This window comes from Macrotis lagotis, chromosome 1, assembly GCF_037893015.1.
Source record: "Macrotis lagotis isolate mMagLag1 chromosome 1, bilby.v1.9.chrom.fasta, whole genome shotgun sequence".
In the NCBI taxonomy this organism is placed as follows: domain Eukaryota; kingdom Metazoa; phylum Chordata; class Mammalia; order Peramelemorphia; family Peramelidae; genus Macrotis; species Macrotis lagotis.
The window spans coordinates 867,900,759-867,928,301 of record NC_133658.1 but is presented as its reverse complement, the minus strand read 5'-3'; the positions used below and the strand labels follow the sequence as shown (position 1 = coordinate 867,928,301).

At 37.8% G+C, this 27,543-nt stretch overlaps 1 protein-coding gene across 1 annotated transcript in view; it reads right to left on the bottom strand.

Annotated features, from left to right (window-relative positions):
- Window positions 1-4,729: 4,729 nt before the first annotated feature.
- CNR2 (cannabinoid receptor 2) overlaps window positions 4,730-27,543 on the bottom strand; it is a 56,862-nt gene continuing 34,048 nt past the window's right edge. The window contains exons 2-5 of the transcript XR_012474556.1: window positions 23,243-23,406; window positions 11,055-11,128; window positions 6,888-7,121; window positions 4,730-5,642 (exon numbers count right to left, since the gene is read on the bottom strand). The gene's annotated coding sequence lies outside the window, so the exon portion shown is untranslated. The remainder of the gene's footprint in view (window positions 5,643-6,887; window positions 7,122-11,054; window positions 11,129-23,242; window positions 23,407-27,543) is intronic.

Here is a 27,543-nt window from a genome sequence, read left to right as displayed (position 1 = left end):
TCCTGTCTTATCTGTGACTTAACAAAAGGATTGGAGCTTGGCTGAGGACATATTCAGCCAATGAAGTAAAACCTAGAATATTAACAAAAGTAAATATCTAGAGCTTAAAACCTAGTAGGACTCTGAGAAACTGAATTTTGTATTTCCCTTCCCTCTCTTGCTTCATTTTCTTCTAACATCCCTTATATTCTGTTGTAGGGCTGCCTTTGATTCAAGATTCTACTTGCCATTTTTTTTTTTGTGTTTTCTGACTCTTTGAAAATATATTATAGTATCTTTTTATAAACAAGTACTTCCCTGTCCTGAAATTTCATACCTTCTAAACCTTGCAAATGTGGTTCTTTGTATGTGAGGGTAAGTACAAAACATTTATTAATTTTTTTAAAAAGAATATTGTTAGCATTTTCATATATAAACAAATCATTTGACCTTAATTAGTCTTTTATGATTTCCTTATATTTCTTCTTTTATTATACAAATTGATTTAATTAAAATGACTACATAATATAATGATGAGTATGTCTGCCAGTTGTTTTCAAAGAGGACTTGCTTATGATTTGAATTTAAGAGAGATAGTTGTAAAAAGTCATCAGCCTCACTCTTAGAGTCATGGAAGTTTAGAGTAGGACAAAAGTCAGGTCCAAGACGCAGTGGATGACCTTGAACTGATACTTCAGAATTATTTTAATTTGAATTAATATTATTAGTGGTGATTTAGGGAATTTTTTTTTATGATATAGAAAGCTTGGATTTCTTATTCTGAAAATTGCCAATTGCTATCCTTTGATCATTTATCAATTGGAGAATAAGTCTTATGGCTGGTAATTTAACTCACTTCCCTATATATTTGAGAAATGAAGCCTTCATCAGAAAAACTTGCTGCAAAGATATTTCCCCACAGTTTCCTGCATTTCTTCTAAGTTTAGCTGCATTGGTTTTATTTTCACAAAACCTTTTGAATGCTATGTAATCAAAATTGTCCCTTTTACTTCCTGTGTATCTTTTTCCTGTAAATCTTTTGTTTGGTCATGATTTTTTCCCCTGTTCATAGATCTGACGGCTTTTGTGCTCCATTAATTTGTTTTTGTCTAAATCATTTTTAGCTTATCTTGCTATATAGTCTGAATTGTTTGTTGATCTATGCCTAATTTCTGCTAGATTTTCCCAGTAGTTTTTTTGTTGGATAGTGAGTCCTTGCCTTAATAGCTAGGTTCTTTGGGTTTATCAAACATTAGGTTATTGCATTCATTTGCTTCCATATATTTTGTTCCTAATCTCTTTCACTGATCAATTTCTCTATATTTAAGTCTTACTGAGTATCAAATTGTTTAGAATACAGTTTTTTTAAGTAAAGTTTGAGATCTGTCATTACTCAGATCCTTTCTTATTTCCTTTTTATTTATTTCCTTAATATTTTCAACCTTTTGTTCATCTGGATAAATTTTGTTGTGTTTTTTTTTTTCCTGGCTCTACAAGTTAATTCTTTAGTAGTTTCATTTAGTACTAAATAAAATGAACTAATTTAGGTTGTATTGTCATTTTCCTTTGCAGATTCTTGAAATATGCTATCAAGTCCCTTTTTTTCATGGATTGTTGTTCATGGATTCAAGCAGTCCAATGATTCATTAATCTATTTTCCAGTTTTTCTTATGTGAAATTTCAGATCTTTTCTTTTTTTTTAGGATATTGACTTTCTGTTAATTATTTCTTCTTGCTTTCTTCTTGCTTTTTGCATGGCAATGGGGTTAAGTGACTTGCCCAAGGTCACACAGCTAGGTAATTATTAAGTGTCTGAGGGTGGATTTGAACTCAGGTCCTTTCTGACTCCAGGACTGTTGTTCTATCTATTGTGCTACCTAGCTGACCCTATCATTTCTTTATGTGTCATGGAATCATTAGGTCCCATCTAGCCAATTTTAATTTGAGAGGAGTTTTTTTTCAGTACGGTTTTGCATTTCTTTTACCATCTGACCAATTCTAATTTTTAAGGAATTATTATTATGATTATCGTAAGGAAGGAGAAGTCTATGCACTGGCCTCCTGGAGCTTTGAAGTTCCTGGCACAGTTTGGGTCAAAATATTGTTGGATTGGGGTGGCTAGGTGGTGCAGTGGATAGAGCACTGGCTCTGGAGTCAGGAATACCTGGCTTCAAATCCGTTCTTAGACACTTAATAATTACCTAGCTGTGTGGCCTTGGGCAAGCCACTTAACCCCATTGCCTTGCAAGAAAATTAAAAAAAAAAAGAATATTGTTGGATTGTGAATAGTTGAGTGTTCATCGACTGCTACTAGACTCAGTAACTTTAGCCCAGTGGGAGGTTCTGCAGGTTCAGAACAATGGAACTATTAGATCCCTTGTGGGCTTAATTTTCTGGCTTGATTATTCCACTGCAGAGGTTTTTTTTCTTTTTTCAATAGTTAGGTTCCAGTTTCCCTGAGATGACTCCTCTTCTTCCTTTAACTATGACCTGGAACTGGGTAAGGGGTGTTCCATCTGCCAGATGGTACCTGTTCTTGTTCAAGTTAAGGAGTTCCCTGGGTTCTCTTTCTGCTCCTGTGCTTCCTTCCCAGGACTGACACAACTCACCGCCCATTCCTGGAGACTAGAGTGCTTTCCATCCCCTGAGCCACTGCAGTCGTGTTCTGGCTAGTCCCCCCATGTCAGCAGACAGTGCTCCTTCTCTCTTATGAACTTCATCTCTTTCAGATGTTCACTCCCATTTTTGACACCAGTCATAGTGACTGGACTCAGGGTTTCAGGGCAAGCATACCCACATATTCACTCAATTTAAATGAAAATAAGTTCACTAAAAGTGATTGTGATTAGGAGAGACAGTTTCTAGTCCAATCAAAGGAAGTCAAGAGTTATTCAGGCATTGGGTAATAACTAAATTAGCAGGATAAAATGTTACTATGAAGAATAGATAGAACACTGAGCCTGGAGTAAGAAAGACCTGGTTTTTGTTTTTGTTTTTTTTTCCTTTCCTTCTGATCTCCCTGTGATAATGGTCTTTTTTTTTTTTTAATTTTTACCTTTTATTCTTGAAGAAGACCATGACATCAGGGAGGTGATGCCATGACAAGGACATGAATTAGATTTGAGTGAGGGAGTTCTATGCTAAGTCACCAGTCTCACTTTCTCCTCCAGAGTCATCTGAGTCCAGTAGCCAGATATGAATCAAGACAAGTGAAGATGGCCCAGGATGTGAGGCAATCAGGGTTAAGTGACTTGTCCAAGGTCACACAGCTGGTAAGTGGCAAGTGTCTTGAGGCTGGATTTGAACTCCTAGCCTCCTGACTCCAAGATCATTACTCTTATTCACTGTGACACCTAGCTGATCCCCAGAGCTTGGCCCAATGTCTGGTAAGCAGTAGGTTTTCAATAAATGCTTTTTTTTTTTAGGTTTATTCAAGGCAAATGGGGTTAAGTGGCTTGCCCAAGGCCACACACACAGACAGCTAGGTAATTATTAAATGCCTGAGGCTGGATTTGAACTCAGATACTACTGACTCCAGGGCCAGTGCTCTTTTCCACTGCACCACCTAGCTACCCCCACTGTGCCACCTAGCTGCCCCTAATAAATGCTTTTTGATTTGAGTAGCTGATGAAGATTAGGTACTGTAGTCAGAAGTTGTGGTGTCTTTGACTGATAAATGTGTGTGAGACTGGCCAAGTTACTGATCCTTACAGAGACAGCAGAGTTAGAAATACTCTCTCAGCTCCCTCTCCCTCTGTTAAAGACACTATGTAATTCTATTTGTGTAAATACATTTGTGTAAAATTGTGTAAAATTAAATATCACAATTTGTTAATCACATAGAGGCTCAAAGAATTTCCAAACTGGGAGGGAGCTTATCTATGTAGCTCTACTGTTTGTCAGAGAAGACTGAAGCTTAGAGATGGGGAGGAATTTCAGGATTGCATGTTAATTGGACTTCTTACCACCTTTTATCAGACAGGCAGGGCAGGACAGGGTAGAATTTTAGGGCTGATTGTAGTCCTAGATGTGAGCCCATGTTAGTTTTGTGATTTTGGAGAAGTCACTTGGAAGGTTAAGTACCCTTGTACTAAGGCTGTAAGCAAAAGTTGGATGAGCTGAGATCCTTTCCAACTCCACAATTCTCTTCTTCATGGAGCCTCAGTTTCCTCACCTTTAAAATGAGGCCATTAATATATTTCTTCACAGTGCTATTGGGGAGAGATTTTTTGTACACCCCAAAAGAATTTACAGGAATGTAATCACCACTGCCATTTTTTTAGACCAGAACCTGAAAAGCTCATGAGCTTTGTGTGATGCCATGCCTTCAGCATCAGAAGCAGACTCTGGTGCCTTTTTAGTCTGGGACTCTTTTTACTTCCTGATTACTTAGGAGTTTATCTCATTAAAAAAAACCCAAACAAAACTGATATAGAGGCATTTCAACCATCATTCCCACTTTATGGAGGTGGAAAGCGAGGCTCAGTGAGTAAATTGACTTCCTCAAGGTTCCCACATGAGTTAGTGGCAGAGGTAGCACTAGGACTCAACACTTCTGCCTCCCAACGGGTCACTGTCCAGCACCAGAATTCTGACTTTACTATTTTGTTTGGGGGATATGTTGAAGATCTCTTGTGCCAAGTGATTTCAGAAGAGGCAGGCAGTCTACCTGGCAGAATGAACAGCACAACTTCCTTTTTTTAAGTGGAAAAAATTTTATTTTTTTCACATTTGTCAAAACATTCCCATGTAAAGAGGCACAAGACAGGAATATGAAATTGTGTCATTTGTTCCTTAACTGCACATTTTGAAAGGGTTTAACAGCAAGTGACATGGTGCCATTTATGGCTTTTTAGATTAGAATGAAAACAAAAACAAATCCTCCATGATATGGATGACACCTAGTGTTCTTTTGGTTCATTTCCCATTTTTGTCCTTACCCCAAGGCTTCAGGAATTCCTCTAGGTTTGTTCTATGGAGAACTGTCAGGATCAAGAAGCAGGAACTCCAAACTGGTCATCTCTACTTCTCTAAGCAGACTTGGGTATGGACTGGCTCTATAATGAGGGACCAGCACTCACAGTAATATTCCTCTGGATATAGTTGCTTTCTTCCAAGATGGAACTATCAGTCAACTCCGTTCCCAACCATTCTTTGAAATTACACTTGAGACTCTCCAATGCTGCCATTATTGGTGGTTGATATAAGTCTAAAATATGTAAAGCCGGGAATAGCCAGAATTACCATCTTTCTCTTGTTCCCTTGGAGAGGTGCTACTGAGTTCATAAACTTTGCTCCAGCTGTACCCTTGCTCCCTGCTCATTCAGTGTTACATTTTGTTGGGATCCTCACTTCTTTAGGTTCCTGCTCACCCTCAAAGTTCCTTTAACTAGCAACCAACATCAAATCAACAAATTTGGCATTACCTGGCCAAACCACAAATGAACATTATCTATATTGTAATTTTCACTGATTGTGAGCAGTTGCAAGAATGCGATATCTTTGCTTCAGAGATTTTGATTATTGTTTTCACAGCGGGAGGGAACTTTCTATAATAATGAGCAATAGGGAAGACTGCTTTACTCTGTGTATTTGATTGTACCACTCCATTCTGTGGCCAAGAGGTGAAGAAGGTATACAGAGCAGATTCCCTTGAGGTGTACCTGTAGAAAATAGCCACCATAGACATGTTCAAATATTCATAAAGCTCTTAACCTATCAGAATCTATTTCCATGTATAAGTCCATTATTTGGATTCAGAGTCATATGACCAGAATTTAGGAAATCCCATTGAGTTTAGGAGCAGGAAACATTGTCTTTCTGCTTTTACTTCTAAACAAGGCCCTTCTATCTCAACTAATTTACCCAGAAATTCACCAAATGACTATCAGCAAATATTTGTAGTCATTTAATGGACAGAACATCTTGAATCCTACAGAGAAGAACTGGAAATAGACCTCAGAGGCATCTTATGAATGAGAAAAGGGAGGCTCAGGGAATACTAAGGTCATAAGCTTCAGGAAGGATCTCAACCCAAGAGATCCTCTGATCCAGAGCCAGTACTCTGTCCCCTGTGCCACAATGAGGAGTATGGGTATTATTTCACCAAACAATCCAACAATTTATAGGAGGGAAGGGATGGGAAAGACTGTAGAAAGCATGGTTCAATACTTATTTTGACCAAATGCATTTTTTTGATTAACTGAGAGTAATAGATAGGTGTGAGAAGGAAATGAAAAAAAATTAGAATTGGCATCAGATTTGAGTTCAAGACTCAGTTCTGCCACTTCCTTTAAAACTTTGGGGAAAAGCATTTCACTTCTGAACCTTCATTTTCTCATTTGAAAAATGAGGGTAGAGAATAGCTCAAGTACCCCTATAGATTGATTGTAAGGAGTGTTTGAATTTGGATGGGAAAAAAATGCATGTTCATTTTAATATAATTGATTTTTTTTTTTGTAATCCATGGTATTTTAGTTTGTACTTTTAAACTATTTTTCTGGGGGCAGCTAGGTGGTGCAGTGGATAGAGCACTGGCCTGGGAATCAGGAATACCTGCATTCAAATCCAGCCTCAGATACTTAATAATTACCTAACTGTGCAGCCTTGGGCAAGCCACTTAACCCCATTGCCTTGCAAAAACTAAAAAACAAAAAAACAAACAAAAAAACTATTTTTCTTAGAAGGGGTTCAGAGGCTTCACTGAATTGCCTAAGGTATCTATTGTACAAAAAGGCCAAGAAACCTTGAGTTAGAATAAGATGACAGGAATTCTTTTTGAGTCTATGAATAGAAGGGTTCAACCTGAAGGACATCAGGGAGCTTCTAAAGATTGCATGGTTCAACATGAAGAAGAACTTGGGGAGATTCTGCTGGTCATGGGGTCTGGATACAGGAGAGCTCCTCACCTGGGATGGGACAATGGACCTAGTGACCCCCAAATGCAGAGAGGTAATCTTCTATATGGTAGTTGTGCTTTTTTCCATTTGTTCCCTCCATGACTTAGAAGCATAAATCCCTTCTCCTTTGGTTTTTAGCCAGTTCAGAACTTTTCTTCAAAGATGGGGGTGAATGATCCCATCACTTGTTGGCTCAACATTGATCAGATAATTGCCTCCAAAAATCATAACTTCAATTAGTTCCTGGAAAAGAAGAAAGATACAACATGACTAATACAGAAATATTTAACATGATTGTGCATGTATAACCTGTATCTGACTATCTGCTATCTTAGGGAGGAGGGAGGGAAGGAGAAAATTTTACAAAAAGAATGTTGAAAATCATCTCTACATGTAATTGGAAAAAGCTGAACTACAAAAAAAGAAGAAAGAAAAATAGTGAAGGGCCCCTCATCAAATTAACAGCAATGCCAAAAACATTGCTCAGAAAATCCTAAATGTTAAAAACAGCAACATTAACAGCCAGACGGTTTTGGACACATTCTTTGTTTCTTAGGCCCTTAGAGATCTTGGAGATAAGACTCACATAGCCTTTGAATGAATAAAGATATACAGAGTAGTTTGGAAAGGAGGGTACAGGAGTCTGGAAAAACTCCATGGAGAAGATGGTGTCAGAGCTTGGAAGAAGACTCTTAGAATCCAGACTGTCAGAGCAGGAGAATCCTAAGAATCTAAAATTTCAGAGCTGGGAAGACTCTTGTAACAAAGAATGTCAGAAAAGGGAGAAACCTTAGAACTCTCAATGTTAGAGCTAGGTAGAAAAATTCTTTCAATAGAGGGTGAGGTAGTCCAATCTCCTTATTGTCCAGATGAGAAAGCATACCCAATGAAGAGATGATGCACAGCTAGCACTTGAACCCAAGTCTTCTAATTCCTACTATAGTCTTCCTGCTATATCTTTTCCCTCTCCATTTTAGTTCATGAGACCAAAGACAAAGCAGTTCTTACTGAAATGATTTCTATATCAGGCATAATGTCTTTGCTTTCCATGGTTCGATGATACCCCAGTCACTTTTATTAAAGGTGGTACACATCTCTCACTTGACTTTTGAAAGAGTTTCTGACTTGTACTTATAATGATGGGTAAAGGTAACCTTTATGATTACAGAGATCATTAACCACAAATTAATCCTAAAGGATGAAAAGGAGAACTGAGTCACCAGGGTTGAAGCCACATGGATTCCTTTGTTAATAACTATAAAAGCATATTGACCAGGTTTTCTTAGCCGATTTTGCAAATCAAGAATGTATACTGCTAAATAAAGCTAAACGAGGCCTATTCTTCCCTGGTCCTCACATGATAAGGATGTATAATACTTCACTGTCATAACTGTCTTCAGTCTTAAGTTTATCCTTGTGCTTTTTTCCCCTTTTTTGGTTTACTTATTTTATATTATTACAATAATCTTGTTGTGAGAGTAAATGTAAATCTCCCTCCTCCCAAAAAGATAGAGAATCTCAAGAATAGTGAGAGAGAAAAAAAGTACACTTCAGTCTGTGTTCAGATTGCAATGACTTTGTCTCTGGGGTGAGTTGCTTTCTTTATCATAAGTTCACCAAAGAAGTTGCTTCAATATTTTTCCCACAGTTGCTATCACTAGCTGTATTTGCCTCCACTCTATTCCTCCCCACTCTCATTTATTATATTCTCTCTTTCCTTTCATTCTGTCCCTGCTCAGAGGTATGTTGTATCTAAGTACCCTCTCCCATGATCTTCCCTCTCTTCTATCACCTACTCCCCCTCCCCTCCCTCCCATCCCTTTCCTCTCAATTTTTCTCTAGGGTAAGATAGATTTCTATAACTTATTAACTATGTATGTTATTTCCTCTCTGAGCCATTTCTGATAAGAATGAAGGCTCACTCATTCCCCCTCACTTTTCCCCATTCCACTCCATTGCAAAAATCTTTTCTTAACTCTTTTATATGAAATATCTTTTTTTTTCTTTTTTTTTTTTTTTTAGTTTTTGCAAGGCAATAGGGTTAAACGACTTGCCCAAGGCCACACAGCTAGGTAATTGTTAAGTGTCTGAGGACAGATTTGAACTCAGGTACTCCTGACTCTAGGGCTGGTACTCTAGCCACTGCGTCACCTAGCTGTCCCCCAGTACTTTCTTTTATCACCCATTGACTCCATCTTTATACTATATTATATCATTATATTCAGCTCCCTACTGTGCCTTGTCTATATATGCTCCTTCTAACTGCTCTTATAAATGAGAAGGTTCATATGAGTTATCAGTATCTTCTTCCCATGTAGGAATACAAACAGTTCAACATCATTAAGTTCCTCATAATTAGTCCTTCTCTTTCACCCCTCTCTATGGTTCACCTGAGTCCTGTACTTGGAGAAACTTTCTGTTTAGCTCTGGTTGTTTCAGTAGGAAAGTTTGAAAGTCTCCTGTTGCATTGAATGTCCATCTTTTCCCCAGAAAGAGGATGTTCAGTTTTGCTGGGTAGCTGATAATCCAAACTCTTTTGCTTTCTGGAATATCATTTTTCCAAGTCCTAATGTAGATGCTGCCAGATCCTGTATAATCCTGACTATAGAGCCACAGTAGTTGAATTTTTTGTTTCTTACAGCTTTTAGTATTTTCTCTTTGACCTGGGAGTTTTGGAATTTGGCAATAATATTCCTGAGAGTTTTTCTTTGGGATCTCTTTCAGGAGGTGATTGGTGAATTCTCTCAATTTCTATTTTACCCTCTGCTTCTAGAATCTCAGGGCAATTTTCCTGTATTAGCTCTTGAAAAATGAAATTTAGGCTCTTTTCCTGGTCATGACTTTCAGGTAGCCCAATAATTTTAAAATGATCTCTTTGGATCTGTTTTTTGAGATCAGTTGTTTTTCCAATGAGATATTTCACATTGTCTTCTAATTTTTTGTTCTTTAGTACTGGTTTATTACTTCCTGATTTCTTGCAAAGTCATCTGCTTCCTTTAGTTTCATTCTGCATTGGAAGGAATTATTTTCTTAAGAGAGCTTTTTTATCTCCTTTTCCAGCTGGCCAATTTTGCTTTTTAAGGCATTCTTCTCCTCATTGGCCTTTTGGGCCTCTTTTCCCATTTGGCCTAAACTGGTTTTTAACATGTTATTTTCTTCAGTATTTTTTTTATTTCTTTCACCAAGCTGCTGACTTGGTTTTCATGATTTATCTTCATAGCTCTTATTTCTCCTTCTAGTTTTTCCTCTACCTCCCTTAATTGCCTTTTTTATTTTTATTTTTTGCAAGGCAATAGGGTTAAGTGGCTTGCCCAAGGCCACACAGCTAGGTAATTATTAAGTGTCTGAGGCTGGATTTGAACTTAGGTACTCCTGACTCCATGGCCGGTGCTCTATCCATTGCACCACCTAGCTGCCCTACTCTTAATTGCTTTTCAAAGTTTTTTTTTTTGAGCTCGTTTATAGCCTGAGCCCATTTCCTATATGTCTTAGAGGTTTTAGATATAGAAGCTTTGACTTTGTCAACTTTTGAGTGTATTTTGATCCTCCATGGGATCAAAGAAATTTTCTATGGTCAGGTTCTTCTTTTTCTGCTATTTGCTCATTTTCTCAGCCTATGATTGATTTGCTGAACTTCCAAGGCTTTGAGTGTTTTTTTGGGACACCTCACAGGGTCCTCAATTCCTCCAAGGTCTTTTGAGAGGCTCTGACTGATCTCTTGCCTGTGCTCTGGTATGTGGTCATCCTCTGCCCTCCCTTCTGCCCTGGAGCTGTGAGGAGGATCCCTGCTCCTTTATGGTGGTATGGGAGCCCAGACTGCACCAAAGAGCTGAGTGTAGGCCTAAACAGAATCCTGCCCCAGGGAGAGCAGAGGGACCTCTGTAGTCTCCCCTGAGCCTCTTTTTTATTGTCTGTGAGCTGGGAGCTCTGGAAGTGCTGGGTAGCTTCACAGATTCCCCCTACAGATTCTTACCACAGGGCTGCTCTGAGGCTGGTGCTCTGGTTTGTGCTCACTCTGATACATCAGAGTTCTCTCACCATCCCTTCAAGCTTCAGTGCTTCTGCCCCAGAACTAAAAGACTGTTCTGGAAGTCTCTTAAGATTCTATGCGAGAGAATAATTCTTTTCATCGTTTATCAAGGACAATGTGAATATACATAAACTTAAATTCCTTACTCTTCTCTCAGTTCCACAAAGTATCCCCACGGTAGTCTGCTTCCTTATTTCCTCATCCAGAATTTTTTTCTTTCCTGACAAAGCAAGAATGGAAAGTAAGAATAAAGTTGGTTTTAGACTCTGGCTCACTCAATCTTCTACAGTCATAACCAGTCATTCACCAAGCACCTCCCTTAACAGGGCTGTCATTGTATAGGTGAGGAACTCAGTGGAATTCCAGTAAGTGATGGAATTCTCCATCAGACCACATGAGGTCAGGTTTGTACCTGAAAGACATAAGGAAGGTAAGATGGGAGAAGTTTTTACAATCTAGAGCAGCAGTGGGATCTAGATAACCTAGCAGTAGATGGGCAGTGAAGACACTCAGGGCCTAGGTCTGTCTGTTTTTTTTTTTTTTTTTTTTTTTTTAGGTTTTTGCAAGGCAAACGGGGGTTAAGTGGCTCACCCAAGGCCACACAGCTAGGTGATTATTAAGTGTCTGAGGCTGGATTTGAACTCAGGGTTACTCCTGACTCCAGGGCTGGTGCTCTATCCACTGTACCACCTAGCCGCCCCCAATCTAGGTCTGTCTTAAGCACTTTGAAGAACCACATAACCTCAGCAAAGGAATTTCACTGTTTGAACCCTACTACTCTTATCTATAACACTGGGATTACATGATTCTCCTTGCTTCACAGGGCAGAAATCCTAGAGATCAAGTTTGTAAAGGGGCAGACTGATGCAGTGGTCAGAGAGCTACCTTGAAGTCAGGAGGACCTGAATTCAAGTACTGCTGTATTGGACCTTATAAAACTGCAGCATCTCTGAGAGTACTTAGCCACCTTCTAAGATGCTGTTTGCCTTGGAAAGTGAGCTCTTCACTAGGGTATCCCTACACCAAAGAAATGATATACTTGGCAAGGAAAAAAAAAATAGACTTTAAAACTATAGAATGCTTGAAAAAAACCTTGAACTTCCCTAGGTGGATTTTCTCCAGTCCTTCACTCTCTGGGAAGTATAGGGATACCTTGATCTTACTCCTTAGTAAGAAGTCACTCGAACAACTATATCCTAAAAGGATATTATACTAGCAGCAAAAACAACTGACTATATCTCTCATTTCTCTATCCCTTTAGGGTTATAAATTCCCGTAAGATTGGAATAGTAATATAAATTTAATAATCTGATCTTGCAGAGAATGAAAACTGAAGGTCAAATAGATTCTTATGTGTTCATAAGAGCAACCATTTCTGGCAGGACCTTGACCTTGACCTTGAAAAAATTCTGGGTTGTGAAATTTTCTTGGTTGAGCAGATAGAAGGGATGAAACCACTCCAGGAGTGAGTGGTGCAATCCCTAATGGATATTTCTAAAAAGATGAAGCAGTAAATAGAATTAACTCATAAGGAATTTAAAAAAAAAATTATTTTCCAGAGCACTGGAGTCAGGAGTACCTGAGTTCAAATCCGGTCTCAGACACTTAATAATTACCTAGCTGTGTGGCCTTGGGTAAGCCACTTAATCCCATTGCCTTGCAAAAAAAAATTATTTTAGGATCTTCACATATTTTTATGTTGTGCCAAGTTGACAAATGGGGAATTAGAATCCAAAACAAATTTCAGTATCTTTGTAATTCAGAGGTATTCATTTTAATGAGTTTCACAGGAGTTATTCAATTCATCAGCCATAAATATTTATCATAGAATTTACATCAAGGGCTATCTTGATTTTCGAAGAAGTGGCTTCAAGTATACCATTAAAGAAACAAATTAAAACAAGATTGGGTCATCTTGTGGTCTCAGGGATAACCAATGGACAGACCACTTGCTCTCCTGCTGTGTTCTTTAGGGTAAGAGGAAGGCCCCCAGGACATTTGTTCTGTGGCAAAGGTCACTTAACAGAGAATCTGCTCAGATCTGCATCATTGGAAAGGATGCCATTAGAGAATAATATTAGAAGCAGTGTTTATTCCAGAGGTATAAGCTACCTTCCTTATGGAGATGGATAATAAATTGAACATGTTTTTTTCCAACAGTATTCTCCCTTCCTCAGGATTGTAATCCCTCACTCTCATTCTAATCTTTCCTTTCTTCCCAGCTAACTCTCTTCCTTTGGTGCTTTATAGACTCAAAAAAAAATGCTTCTATTGTTCATTTTCAAATGACTTCCAATTAGACAGAAAAGATGGGGTCTCTAACCTAGAAAATTTTCTGTAAATGGTTTCTGATTTCTATTAGTTTAAATAGATATTTGGACTCCCCTATCCCATTCTCTTTCTGTGGTATACAAAAAGTCAAAACTATTTTCATTAACACTAAGGTGTTTTAATTTCTAATACAGTAATTATCGACAGATATATCTTACATTAAACAAAAACTCTTTGTGGGGTCCTCAATAATTTTAAAGAGTGCAAATGGTCCTGAGGTCAAAAGGTTTGAGAACCATTGATGTATCAGGTTCAGATCTAAGTTGGGAATTTTTATTGCTGTAGATAACTCAGAAGGAAATTTCAGCACTTGGATTCACCTGTCCTACTCTACTCAAATCCTCTCAATTCAAATTCTAATTTTTCTTTTGCTCAGTATCCACATGTGGAAAAACCTGTCCTGGTTTGAGTTGGGTATATTGGGACAAAACCTAGGGAGGAAAAAATGGAGAGGCATATGATAGGCCTTATGAAGAACCATATAACCTCAGGCAAGGAATTTCACTGTTAGAGCCTTAGTACCATCATCTGTAACACTAATGACTACTCTCCTTGCCTCTCAGGGCTAAAATCTTGGATGCCAAGTTTGTTGAGGGGCAGCATGAAGCAGTGGTCAGAGAACTACCTTGGAATCAGGAGGACCTGGGTTCAAGTACTGCCATAGTGGACCATACTAGCCTGGTCCTGGACCTGGTAGAATACATCATCTCTGAGAACCCTAAATACTCTTTAAGATGCTGCTTGTCTTGGAAAGTAAGATCTTCATTAGGATATCCTTACACCAAAGATATGACATACTTGACAAAGAAAAAAAAGTCCTTGAAACTGAAGAATGCCATTCCGGGAACCATTCCCAGGGCAATTTCAGCTGGCTTTTTCTTGTGCTTTACTCTGTGGCTTAGTCAGAATAAAAAAACTGGAGATTCAGAAGGAACTCTTCAGCACCATTTAGACCAACTCATCCATGAAAAGAATTTCCAGGGGCAACCAGGTGGTGCAGAGGATAGAGCATTGATCCTGTAGTCCAGACCTGAGTTCAAATCTAGTCCAGACACTTAACGACCTGTGTGACCCGGGGTAAATCACTTAGCCCTGATTGCCTAAAAAAGGGAATAAAAAAAGAAAAGAATTTCCATTATGACATAGTCAACAAGTGTTCATCTAGCCTCTGCCAGAAGATCTCCGAGGAGTGGTCACTCACCCTGTGAAAGGCAGTCCATCCCATCTGAGATTTAGCTGCCATGTCATACTCCTGATGCATAGTGAGCTTGCAATTTACTGAAACCCAGTTCTTTTTCCAAGTTATTGTTTAAGGTGAGGGTGGTAGAAAAATGTGGAACTCATAATCTTACATAAAGCTACATTTACATAGGGGCAGCTAGGTGGTACAGTGGATAGAGCACTGGCCCTGGAGTCAGGAGGACCTGAATTCAAATCCGGCCTCACACTTAATTGCCTAGCTGCGGTGATCTTGGGCAAGTCATTTAACCCCATTGCCTTAAATAAATGAAAAAAATAAAAAAACCCCTAAATTTACATGTAATTGGAAAAATAAAATTAAAAAAATAAGCAAACCATTAAACAACAAACTTATCTAATTCCAAATCCATCCTAGAATCAGAGAAACTTCCAGCTCAATGGATTCTTTCCTAGACTGACACAAATAGATACCGTGTCATATTTTGGGTTGTTTCTATTTATCACACAATAGCCAACCGGAGCTTGGTCATCCTTAACTTTGGACAAATTGTTAAACCTCACACAAGTAGAACCAGGACAGAAAATGCTTGGATGACAATGAGAACACTCTGCAGATTGTTCCTAATTACTTGGAAGGCAAAGTGGGGCAAAGTGAGGAAATTTGTAAGTGATTAAATACCAGAAAAAGGGGAATTAAGTGCTGACAAGCAACACTTCTTTCTCTCAGAGGAAAGATCCCAATTCAACACCCCCACCCCCACCCCAGCCAGATCTTGGTGGAACTCTACATCCATAGAATTCCAGTTCCAAGGTGTAGGACTGGCTCAGACCACATACATACATAAATCAAAGCCAGGGTATCAGAGCTTTCTTCCTGCACAAGCTGTGTACTCATATACTACTACCTCAGTGAAATGTAAGCTCCTTGAGGGCAAGGGACTCTTGCATTTTTGCCTTTATCTTCCAGGACCTGGCCTGTAGTAGGTGCTTAATAGATATATATATTTATCTTTTTTTTTTGACAAGGCAATGGGAGTTAAATGACTTGCCTAAGGTCACACAACTAGGTGAGCATTATGAGTCTAAGGTCAAATTTGAACTCAGATACTCCTGACTCCAGGGCTCCAGGACTCCACTACAGCACCTAGCTGCCCCTAATAGATATTTATTGAAGTAAATGAAATCTGAATAAAGGAAGAGATCACCAATAAAACAGTTGTCAGTTCTCCAGCCTTATGAATTTAAAAGCAGGATTCTGAGATGTGGATTCTAGGCTTTACCAGATTTGCCAAGGGGTCCAGGACACAAAAAGGATTAAGAACTCACTCTTTTTTTCTAAACCTATATGAGAATGAGCTGATATTCTTTAAATATACTCTAGAAAAGTATTTAAAGCTTGAAGAGTTTTATATATATATATATATATATATATATATATATATAAAATATATATACATATTATATATATATTATAATTGAAACCTCACCATAATCCTGTGAGGGGAGTGCTATCAAATTTTATCTCATTTATCCAACTCTGGCCTCCTATGTAAATCTGATTTCAGATTTACATCCTAGACAAAAGATCAAAAGAAGAACCCAAAATATATCCTATCCAAAAATATTGCAAGCTTATATTATATTAAATCACAAAATTGATCAGTTTCCCCAAGGTGTTCCCTAAAATCAGTCTAGTTGGTCTGAATAGTTCTGGGCAGCTAATCTACTGTTTTAGGAGCGCCAAACTGATTTTACTCAGTTTCAGGAGGAGCTGCCTGAATTGCACATTACTTCTGTATATCAGCAACCATAGGGCTGGGAACAGTCCACCCCTTACTAGGAGTTAAATACATACTTGTGGATTCAAGGCAACAAAGCAACTGCATTCCTATCACTGATATAAGAGCTGGGGATAAGGAAAAGCAAAAATTAATCCCTTTGATAAGGAGTTTGTTATTTAATCCGAATCACAACATGCATAAAACCTACATTCAAAACAGGTGTTTGGAGAATTAATTGTAATAGATCTCACAGACCTTAAAGGATTAGTTAAAGGATTCGGCTAAGTTGACACAGGTTAAATTGAAGCCATTCGTTTTACAGGTGAGGAAAGTGAGGTTCAAGAAGCTCAAGTGAATCATTCACCTACTATGTGCCAGTCACTGGCATACATCAAAGATTTTTGAATTTTATAGTCACTTTTGATATACAATAAAACAATTCCTACTCCCAATTGATTGACCCAAAAGGGAAACCTCAAGAAGCAGCTTGGGATCAGTGGACTCAGGAGGGGAGAATGAAATGAAGTGCAAGGCTCTGGGGATAATAATGAATAGAATGCTAATTATCAGACTGCATGGAGTAATTGAAGAGACCTGAGGTTGAATTTTGTATTAGATGAGTGAATGACTCCTTTAGACAAACTAAGTAATCACTCAAGTTTATTTCCTCATTTCATCATCTTCTCTGGATCTGTTTTTTTTTTTTTATTGTAAAAGTGGTATTATTAATAGGCCATTTCTCCCAAGGTAGTTGTTAGGATCATATGATATTTGTAAATCACTGGGGTATTAGATGGAAGAGGGAATCTCCAAGGGAGACTTCAGCTATAATTGGAGGTCTACAAGGATAAAAAGCAAAGACACTGAGATGTCTTCATTCATTCCTTCATCGTACAACTCTGTTGTCCCTTTTAATGAGTGAGAAATAAGGGGATATTTTTGGGAGCAATCAAATATTTAGAATATTACTTTTCAGCCTAATGTAACCTAAAGATTACATATCAGAAAGTTTAGAAATAGTTATAGTTAAAAGTTTAAAAATTTAGAACAGGGTAGCAGAAAGCACCATCTATAACCATCTATACAAATGGGTGAAATTAATATTTTTTAATATTTTGTCTCAAGTGGTCCTTTACAAAGGAGTAGTTGCTATCTATCTTCTGGCAGAGAGGAGATAAAGTCAAGTGCAGATTGTTGATTTGGATAAGTAACTGGAATCATGTAGCAACCTTTAAAAAGTTTCACAATTAAAACTTTCACTTTATAATGGTTTTGATAAATTAGTTGAGAACAAGATAGAGTAGTTATGGTAAAAATGATAACTACACTATAATGGTTTCTGAAGGCAACAGAGAATGCTAAAGTTGGTAGGCAAATGGAATAGTGCTTTTGTATAGCTAATTTGGAGATGTATTAAATTATTATTATTTATTATAATTGATAATATTAGTCTGGCAAAAAAGTTTAGTATTGGATTCACATGTACAAAATTATTTATAGCTCTTTTTGCAAACTGAGGGGATACCCATCAATTGAGGAATGGTTGAACAAGTTGTGGCATATGACTTGGTAATGGTAATGGTAATAATATGGTAATGGAATATTATTTTGCAATAAGAAAGGATGAGCAGGAAGATTTCAGAAAAACCTAGAAAGACTTCCATGAACTGATACTGAAGTGAGTGAAGTGAGTAGAACCAGGAGAGCACTGTACACCATAACAGGGTACAAGTGATCAAAGACAATTCTAAAAGACTTGTGATGGACAATGCCATTCACATCCAGATAAAGAAAAATGGAGTCTAAATGCATTTTATTTTTTATTATATAAATATTTTATTTGTTTTCCAATTATATACAAGAGTAGTTTCAACCTATCATTTTTTGGTAAGGTTTTGAATTTTTTGAATTTTTTTTTAGATTTTTCAAGGCAATGGGGTTAAGTGGCTTGCCCAAGGCCACACAGCTAGGTAATCATTAAGTGTCTGAGACCGGATTTGAACACAGATATTCCTGACTCCAAAGCCGGTGCTTTATCCACTACAACACCTAGCCGCCCAAGGTTTTGAATTTTACAATTTTTCCCCACTCTCCCTTCCCTCCCCTTCACCCTCTCTCCCCCCACAGAAGGCAATTTGATAATCTATACATTGTTTCCATGCTATGCACTAATCAAAATTGAATGTGTTGAGAGAAAAAAACATATCCTCGAGGAAGAAATAAAATAGCAAAATTACATAAGACAACTTTTTTTTTTTTTAAATTGAAGGTAATAATCTTTGGTTTTTGTTTAAACTCTAGAATTCTTTCTCTGGATATAGATAGTATTCTCCATCATATATCCCTTAAAATTGTCCCTGATTATTGCACTGATGGAATAAGCAAGTCCATCAAGGTTGATCATCACCCCTCATGCTGTTGTTAGTGTATATAGTTTTCTTCTGGTTCTGCTCTTCTTGCTCAGCATCAATTCATGCAAATCTTTCCAGGCTTCTCTGAATTGCCATCTCTCCTGTTTTCTAATAGAACAATGGTGTTCCATAACATACATATACCACAATTTGTCCAGCCATTCCCCAACTGATGGACATCCTCTTGACTTCCACTACAAAGAGAGCTGCTATGAATATTTTTATACAGGTGATGTTTTTACCCTTTTTCACGATCTCTTCAAGGTATAGAACTAGCAGTGGTCTTGCTAGATCAAAGGATATGCACATTTTCATTGCCCCTTGGGCATAATTCCAAATTCCTCTCCAGAAAGGATCAGCTGTGATCAGCTCACAGCTCCACCAACAATGCACCAGTATTCCAGATTTCCCACGTCCCTTCCAGCACTGATCATTGTCCTTTCTGGTCATATTGACAAATCTGAGAGGTGTGAGGTGGTATCTCAGAGATGCTTTAATTTGCATTTCTCTAATCAGTAATGATTTAGAGCAATTTTTCATAAGACTATGGATACCCTCGATTTCCTCATCTGCAAATTACCTTTGTATATCCTTTGATCCTTTGTCAATTGGGGACTAAATGTATTTTAAAACATACTATTTTCACTTTTTTATTTGATGTTTTTTCTTTCTTATTCTTTTCCCCTTTTGTTTTGATTCTTCTTTCCCAACGTGACTAATATGGAAATATATCTTGTACATGTATAAGATTGCTTGATGTCTTGGGGAGGCAGGCAGGGAGTGAAGGGAGGGAGAAACTTTTACATAAATATTTTTTGAAAACTATCTTCATATGTAATTGGAAAAAATAAAATGCTATTAATATTTAGAAAAAGATCTTCAGCAAAGGCAGAAAAAAGAAAGAAAAAAGATCCTACTAAAAGAAAGGATCTTCAGTGTGGCAGTCATATATTACTATGCGTAAATGAAGATTTGCTCCTTTGGAGTTTGAGACAAAAAGCCAGGGCAACTGTGCCAATCCAAAAGAAGAGGATAATTCCATTCCTGAGCAAGGAGATGGCTCCTTGTGGAAGTGTGCCTACCCCCTTCAGTATAAAAAGACTTTACATTAATTCCTGATGAATGCCTTTCTAGAGGGAACAGTGAAAAGTTTACCTAGAAATGTAAAATTGATTGTGTGGAACAGACATCTGAAAATACTGTTAGGTATTGGTATGGTTACATCAGTGGCCAGAAATGTGTTCTTTAAGATGGTATTTAATAAGAGTGCATCCTAGTGTATAAAATGATTGTAATGATTGGTACACAATTTATTACTACTAATCATCATGTTAATTTCATGTTTTTTTGATAATGATATTGAATAAAGCAATTGAAAATAATAGCTATCTTATTATAGAATCTAAAATTGGAAAAGAAGGTAAATGGTTGTTAATGTTATATCAGAGATTTTAAAATTAACAATCTATTTCTACACTGTTGATGGAACTGAGTCTGTCCATCTATTCTGGAGAGTAATTTGGAATTATGCTCCAAAAAGCTATTAAACTGTCATAAACCTTTTGACTTGGCTATTAGGTCTATATTCCAAAGAGATCAAAGAAAAAAGAAAAGGACACATATGTGCAAAAATATTTATAGCAGCTCTTTTTTTTGTGGTGGCAAAAACAAACAAGCAAACAACAACCTGGAAACTGAGGAAGTCAGAGATATTCATCAATCAAACAAAGGATGGAAACAATGTAAAGACTAACAGATTGCCTTCTGTGGGTTGGGGGGGGGATAGGAAGCAAGATTAGGGGAAAAATTGTAAAATTCAAAATAATTAAAATCTTTCTTTAAAAAAAAGAAATGAGGGGTGGCTAGGTGGTGCAGTGGATAGAGCACCAGCCCTGGAGTCAGGAGTACTTGAGTTCAAATCCAGCCTCAGACACTTAATAATTACATAGCTGTGTGGCTTTGGGCAAACCACTTAACCCATTTGCCTTGCAAAATCCTAAAAAAACCAAAAAGAAATGATGAAGTAGGTGGTTTCAGAGACATTTGGGATGACTTGCATGAACTGTGGCAGAGAAAATACACAGAAATACTGTAGCACAGAAAATAATTTCTACAATCACAATAGTATCTTAAAAACTAAGAACTCTGAAAGCCTTATGAATTCTAATCAATATAATGTCCACAATTTCATAGGATCAGTGATGAAACATGCTATTCACTTTCGAATAGATAGATAGAGATGTGATGAACTCACAATGCAGCCTGACACATGGCCAATATGGTCATTTGTTTTGTGTCTCTATTCATATTTATAATAGAAGTTTTTTTTTAATGGAGAAAAAGAATGAGAATATTAAAATAAATTAACAAACCAACAAACCCAACCTATTATTTCCCAACACTCTTATTGTTCTAAGACAAGCATTGGCAAAATTTTTCTATAAAGGCCAAATAATAAATATTCTAGGCCTTATGGAACAATAAGTGAAAATTGAGGATAATATGTAGGGATTTATATAAAGGGGCAGCTAGGTGGCACTGTGAATAGAACACTGGGTTTGGAATCGGGAAGGAATCATGTTCCTGAGTTCAAATTCAGTCTAACACAGTTAGCTGTGTGACTCTGGGCAAGTCATTTAATTCTATTTGCCTCAGTTTCTTCATTTCTAAAATGAATTGAAGAAGGAAATGGCAAACCACTCTGGTACCTTTCCAAGAAAACCCCAGATGGGATCATGGTGAGTCAGACATGACTGAAATGATTCAACAGCAATTTACACAAGAGAGAAAATAAATTTCTATAAATTTCTATAAATTTTTGTTGATATAACAAAAAGAATAAAATACAATTTTAATAATATGGATCTACTAATGCCAAAAATGGAATATTTTGGAGAGGGGGTTAACATTTTCTTAACTGGGATTCAAAGTTAATGCTCCCTATCACAAATTCATTACAAATATTCCTTTATTAATGCTGGTCTGTTCTGAGATTTTATAGATTTCCTCTTGAAATGTCTTTTTACTTACTGATGTAAGTCCTGGAGCCTATAATTTCAGTTTAAAAGCTGAAGGGCTAATTATCTCTCTCTCTCTCTCTTTTTTTTTTTTTTTAGATTTTTGCAAGGCAAATGGGGTTAAGGGGCTTGCCCGAGGCCACACAGCTAAGTAATTATTAAGTGTCTGAGACCAGATTTGAACCCAGGTACTCCTGACTCCAGGGCTGGTGCTTTATCCACTGTGCCACCTAGCTGCCCCTAAAGAGATACTTTTTTTTTTAAGATTTTTCAAGGCAAGGGGGTTAAGTGGCTTTCCTAAGGCCACATGTCTAGATAATTATTAAGTGTTTGAGGTCGGATTTGAACCCAGGTACTCCTGACTCCAGGGCTGGTGCTTTATCCACTGTGCCACCTAGCCACCCCTTAGGGCTAATTATCTTAAACATATTTATTTTCTCTAGACTCATTTCTTTGACACAATGGACAGAGTGCCAGGTCTGGAATCAGGAAGACTCCTTCATTCATTCAAATCTGATTTCAGACATTTATTAGCTATGTGACCCAGGACAAGTCACTTAATCCTATTTGTCTCAGTTCCTCTTCTTTAAAATGAATTGGAGAAAGAAATGGCAAACAGGTCCAGTATCTTTGCAGAGAAAACCTCAAACAGAGTCACATAAAGAAAGACAGGACTAAACAACAAAAATGTTGATCAGATGACAAACAGAATTTTATTTTTCAGTTTCAATTATTTTTAAGTTGGACAGTCTTGATCCCATTCAGTTTTGTTCATCTGCAGAGATTTCTGGCTACTTTTCCGGAAATGAAGGGGCAAGAGCCCAAGTAAGTTTGAACAGTGAGTTTTGTCTCTACCTATTGCATTGCTTTCATTACTGCTTTTCAATGCTCCATATAAACTGACACAACATTCGAATATCTAAAATAGTTTGTATCATTTCATTGTTTTGTCTAGCCTCCATCTCAACCTCATACAGTCAGATTTGGAGGTGCCAATGGGGACAATGGAAATTTAACAAATTATACTTCTGATATTTTGGTTTGAGGGAGTCTTCTAAAGAAGATAATTTGTGTAATTCTAGTCATAGTATGCTTCTGTATATACTTCAGTTTCTCTTAAGCTACATTTTGTTGAATTGTTTCAGTTGTATCTGACTCTTTATGACCCCATTTGGGATTTTTTCAGCAGTGATTTTGCCATCTTCTTCTCCAGTTCATGTGAAAACTGAGGCTAACAGGGCTAAATGACTTATCCAGGGTCACACTGTGAGTGAGCATATGAGGCTGGATTTGAACTCAGATTTTTCTGACTTCAGGCCCAGTGCTCCATCTACTGGTTCACTAAGCTGTCCCAACTCAGGTGATAAGAGATAAAATGACTAGTCTAGAGTCATACAGCTAGTAATTATGAAACTGGACTTGAATGCAGGTCTTGCTGAGTCCTAGTCTAGACTTAGTTTTCTAGGTCACTTGTCTACATGGATCTGCTTAGCCATTTTCTTCATCAGTGACCTCCAACCATTTGGAGAACTGGAGTACACATGACCAGTTATTCTCATCTGTTCATGCTATAGTTGATGTTCAATGTACTTACTTCTTCAGGATTTATTGGACATTCCATTCTGTCCCTCTGTTCAATAGCATCGTCTGTCTGTTGGTGCTGGACCAAGTTTGAATCTCCTTATTCTGTTGGTCTTCTCCTGTATAGTTCCTTTCAAACATTCATTCCTATTTCTGACACCAATGGTGCTGGCCAGCCTAGAGTTTCACAGGGAAAGGGCACACAGACACATTTAAAAATCAAAGTAATTTTGATGAAAATGATGATAATAAGAAGGAAAGAAAGTTTCTAAGCCAAAGTAACCACCAAGTATTGGATAATCAGATGAGATGATTACCATCCAGAAACAGATGATGCAGTGGATAGAGCCTGGATTCTGGAAAACTTAAGATCAAATCCAGTCTCAGACACTTACTAGCACTGTGACCCTGGACAAGTCATTTCTCCTGGAAAGACTTATATGTAGTGATGCAGAGTCAATTGAGCAGAACCAGAAGAACATTATCCAGTGACATTGGGTGATGATCAGCTGTGATGAATTTGTTCATTTCACCAGTGCAATAATCAAAAACAATTTTAAAAAACTTGTGATGGAAAATACTAACCATATCCAGAGAAGGAACTGAGGAGTATAAATGCAGACCAAAGCTTACTATCTTCAATTGTTTTTTAATTTTTTAAATTTTTAAAGATTTTATTTGAGTTTTGAGTTTTACAATTTTTCTCCCAATCTTACTCCCCCCACCCCATGGAAAGCAATCTGTCAGTCTTTTATTTTGTTTCCATGTATGTACATTGATCCAAATTGAGTGTGATGAGAGAGAAATCACATCCTTAAGGAAGAAACAAAAAGTATAAGAGATGACAAGATCAGACAATAAGATATCTGGTTTTGTTTTCTAAATTAAAGGGAATAGGGGCGGCTAGGTGGTGTAGTGGATAAAGTACCGGCCTTGGAGTCAGGAGTACCTGGGTTCAAATCCGGCCTCAGACACTTAATAATTACCTAGCTGTGTGGCCTTGGGCAAGCCACTTAACCCCATTTGCCTTGCAAAAAGAAAAACCTAAAAAAAAATAAAATAAATTAAAGGGAATAGTCCTTTAAATTTGTTCAAACTCCACAGCTGTTTATCTGGATACAGATGGTATTCTCCATTGCAGACAGTCCAAAATTGTCCCTGGTTGTTGCACTGATGGAACGAGCAAATCCATCAAGGTTGAACATCACCCCCATGTTGCTGATAGGGTATACAGTGTTTTTCTGGTTCTGCTCATCTCACTCAGCATCAGTTCATGCAAATCCCTCCAGACTTCCCTGAATTCTTTCCCCCCTGGTTTCTAGAACAATAGTGTTCCATGACATACACATACCACAGTTTGCTAAGCCATTCCCCAATTGAAGGACATTTACTTGATTTCCAATTCTTTGCCATGACAAACAGGGCTGCTATGAATATTTTTGTACAAATGATGTTTTTACCCTTTTTCATCATCTCTTCAGGGTATAGATCCAGTAGTAGTATTGCTGGATCAAAGGGTATGCTCATTTTTGTTGCCCTTTGGGCATAGTTCCAAATTTCTCTCCAGAAAGGTTGGATGAGTTCACAGCTCCACCAACAGTATAATAGTGTCCCAGACTATCTTCAATTTTTAAAAGTTGTCTTATGTATTATGCCATTTTTTCTTCTCTAATTATTTTGGTTTTGATTTTATTCTTCTTTAACAATATGATTAATGTGGATCTATGTTTAGCATAGTTGTACATGCAATCAATAGATTGTTTTCTGTTGGGGGAGGGAAGGGAGGAAGGGAGAAAAACGCAAAAAAAGTTTGTTGAAAACTACTATTGCATGTAGATGGGAAAATAAATAAATAAAAAAATAAAAATATATAAAACAGAGGGGGAAAAAAGAAATTGAAATGGACTACACAAATATTTTTCCCAAGCTCCTGTCACATATTACCAACATTTTCAGCTAGGGCACTTCAGAGATATCCCATACTCAAATTGCCTAAAATTCTTATCTTAACCCTACTCTAATCTTAGGACCCATTGATGATGGTGATGTTTGCCTTTTGTTCTCAAAGAAGACCATGACATCATGTAAATAGTGACAAAAGAAAAGACCTTTCAGTTTTGAGCATTTTCTCTGGTGGCCTCCCATCTGTAAAAAGCTCTTTCTCTCCTCTGTTCTGACTATAGATTTCTTGACTTGTTTTAGGTCCTAACTGAAATCTCACCTTCTACAGGAAACCTTCCATAACCCCTCTTAATTTCAATGCTTTCCCTATGCTAATTATTTCCTGTTGATCTTATATATGTATGTATATAGCTCACTTTGTTTTTACTTCATTGCTTGTTGTCTCCCTATTAGACTGTAAGTTCCTTGGGGGCAGGGGTTGTCTTTTGTCTCTTTTTGTATACCCCAGCACTTTAGCACATGGTAAGCTCTTAATAAATATTTGTTGATTTATTGATCGGCTAGGCTTTTGCCTGGTCCAATTGAATAACCTCCAATTTTGTCTCCTTGTCTCAAATCCATCCCAATTCCAATTCATTCTCTACACAGTTGCCAAAGCGATTTCCCCCAAGTGTTGACTGACTTTCAAAGGAAAGAAATTTGATGGTTTTTTTTTTATGAGAAAGAAAGAACAGCACTTGTAAAAAGATGGAGAAATCAGTAAGCTGAGATGAAATGGTGGGGATGATGAAACTTGAGTACTCAGCTGAAAAAACCAATGGGTGTGTTATCTCCTTGACTTTGAAGAACGCCTCTTCCCTCTTCTGGGTGAGGCTCACATCCCCTCCAACCCCACCTTGTTTGGCTCTGACCAAAGGCAAAAGCTGGTTTCTAACAATATTCTGTATCCACAGAAACAAACAAGGGGAGGGAACAAAGAATGGGGCATTCCCACAGGAGGGAAGGTCCCAGATTTGTCAGAGGGATAGAGGACCTCAGCCACAACCTTGTGTTTGGAAGGAAGAAGGTAAAGAGTGGGTCTGGCACAGCTGGGAAGGGAAGAGGCATGGGGAGAATCTGCTGTCGGAATCATCATCATCACCACCACCATTATCATCATTATCATCACTTAAGCCATCTGAGCCTGAGTGTCCTCATTCATGAAATAAGGGAAGTGGACTAAAAGCAGCTTCTGAAGTCCCTTCTTGTTCTGGGTATAGGATCTTATGATTCTGGAAAAAAAGGCAAGAATCCTCACCTCTCTCAGAGCAACCTAGACACAAGACTACCCTAATTGAGACAGCTAGATGATGCAGAGAGTAGAGTATTGGGCTTGTAGTAGGGAAGACTTGAGTTAAAATCCAGCCTTCAACATATAAAGTTGTGTGACACTGGTCAAGTCACTTTAATCCTGTTTGTCCCCAAATGTAAAAAGGGGATTATGAATCCACTTACATCTCAGGGTTGTTGTGAGGACTAAATGAGATACAAAGCAATCAATCTCCCATCCATTCTGGAGACTTTCTCTTTTGCATTTCAGTGAGCTTTTGCTGGAATCTCCCTGAGATGCCCCTTTTTAATTTTTCATTATATTTTATTTTTGTACAAATGATGTTTTTTTATATACATTACTAAAATATTCTTGTTTAAGAGTAAACATAATACCCCTCCCCACAAAATATATAGACCCTCATGAGCAATAAAGTAAAGGAAAGAGGAAATAATAAAAATAAAAATAAAAATAATAGGGGCAGCTAGGTGGCACAGTGGATGGAGCACTGCCCTGGAGTCAGGAACACCTGAGCTCAAATCTGGTCCCAGACACTCAACAATCACCCAGCTGTGTGGCCCTGGGCAAGCCACCCAACCCCATCTGCCCTGCAAACCCCCATAATAATAATAATAATAATAATAATAATAATAATAATAATGATAATAATAAATGTGCTTCCGTCTGTGTTCCAATACCTCCAGCTCTGTCACAGGTAGATCACATTCTTTAGGATAAGTCCATCACAAAAGCTACTTCCATATTTTTCCACTGTTGCCATTGCTGATTGCAAACTCTCTCCATTCGTACTTCCCCACTACCATGCACTATATTTTCTTTCTCCTTTAACTCTGTCCCTCTTCTTAAATGGACTATAGGGTAGCTCAGTAAAGCAGCAGACTGATCACCCGCCCTGGGACCAAGAGGCCCCGAGCCCAACTACCACAGCTAAGGCCCAGCAACTACCCAGCTCTGTGGTTCCGGACAGGACATCCAATCCCAGCTCCTTGCAAGAAGTAAAAAAGAAAATGTGTTATATCTGACCACTCTCCTCCACGGTCCACCCTTTCCTCCATCACTCACTTTCCCGCGCCCCCCCCCCG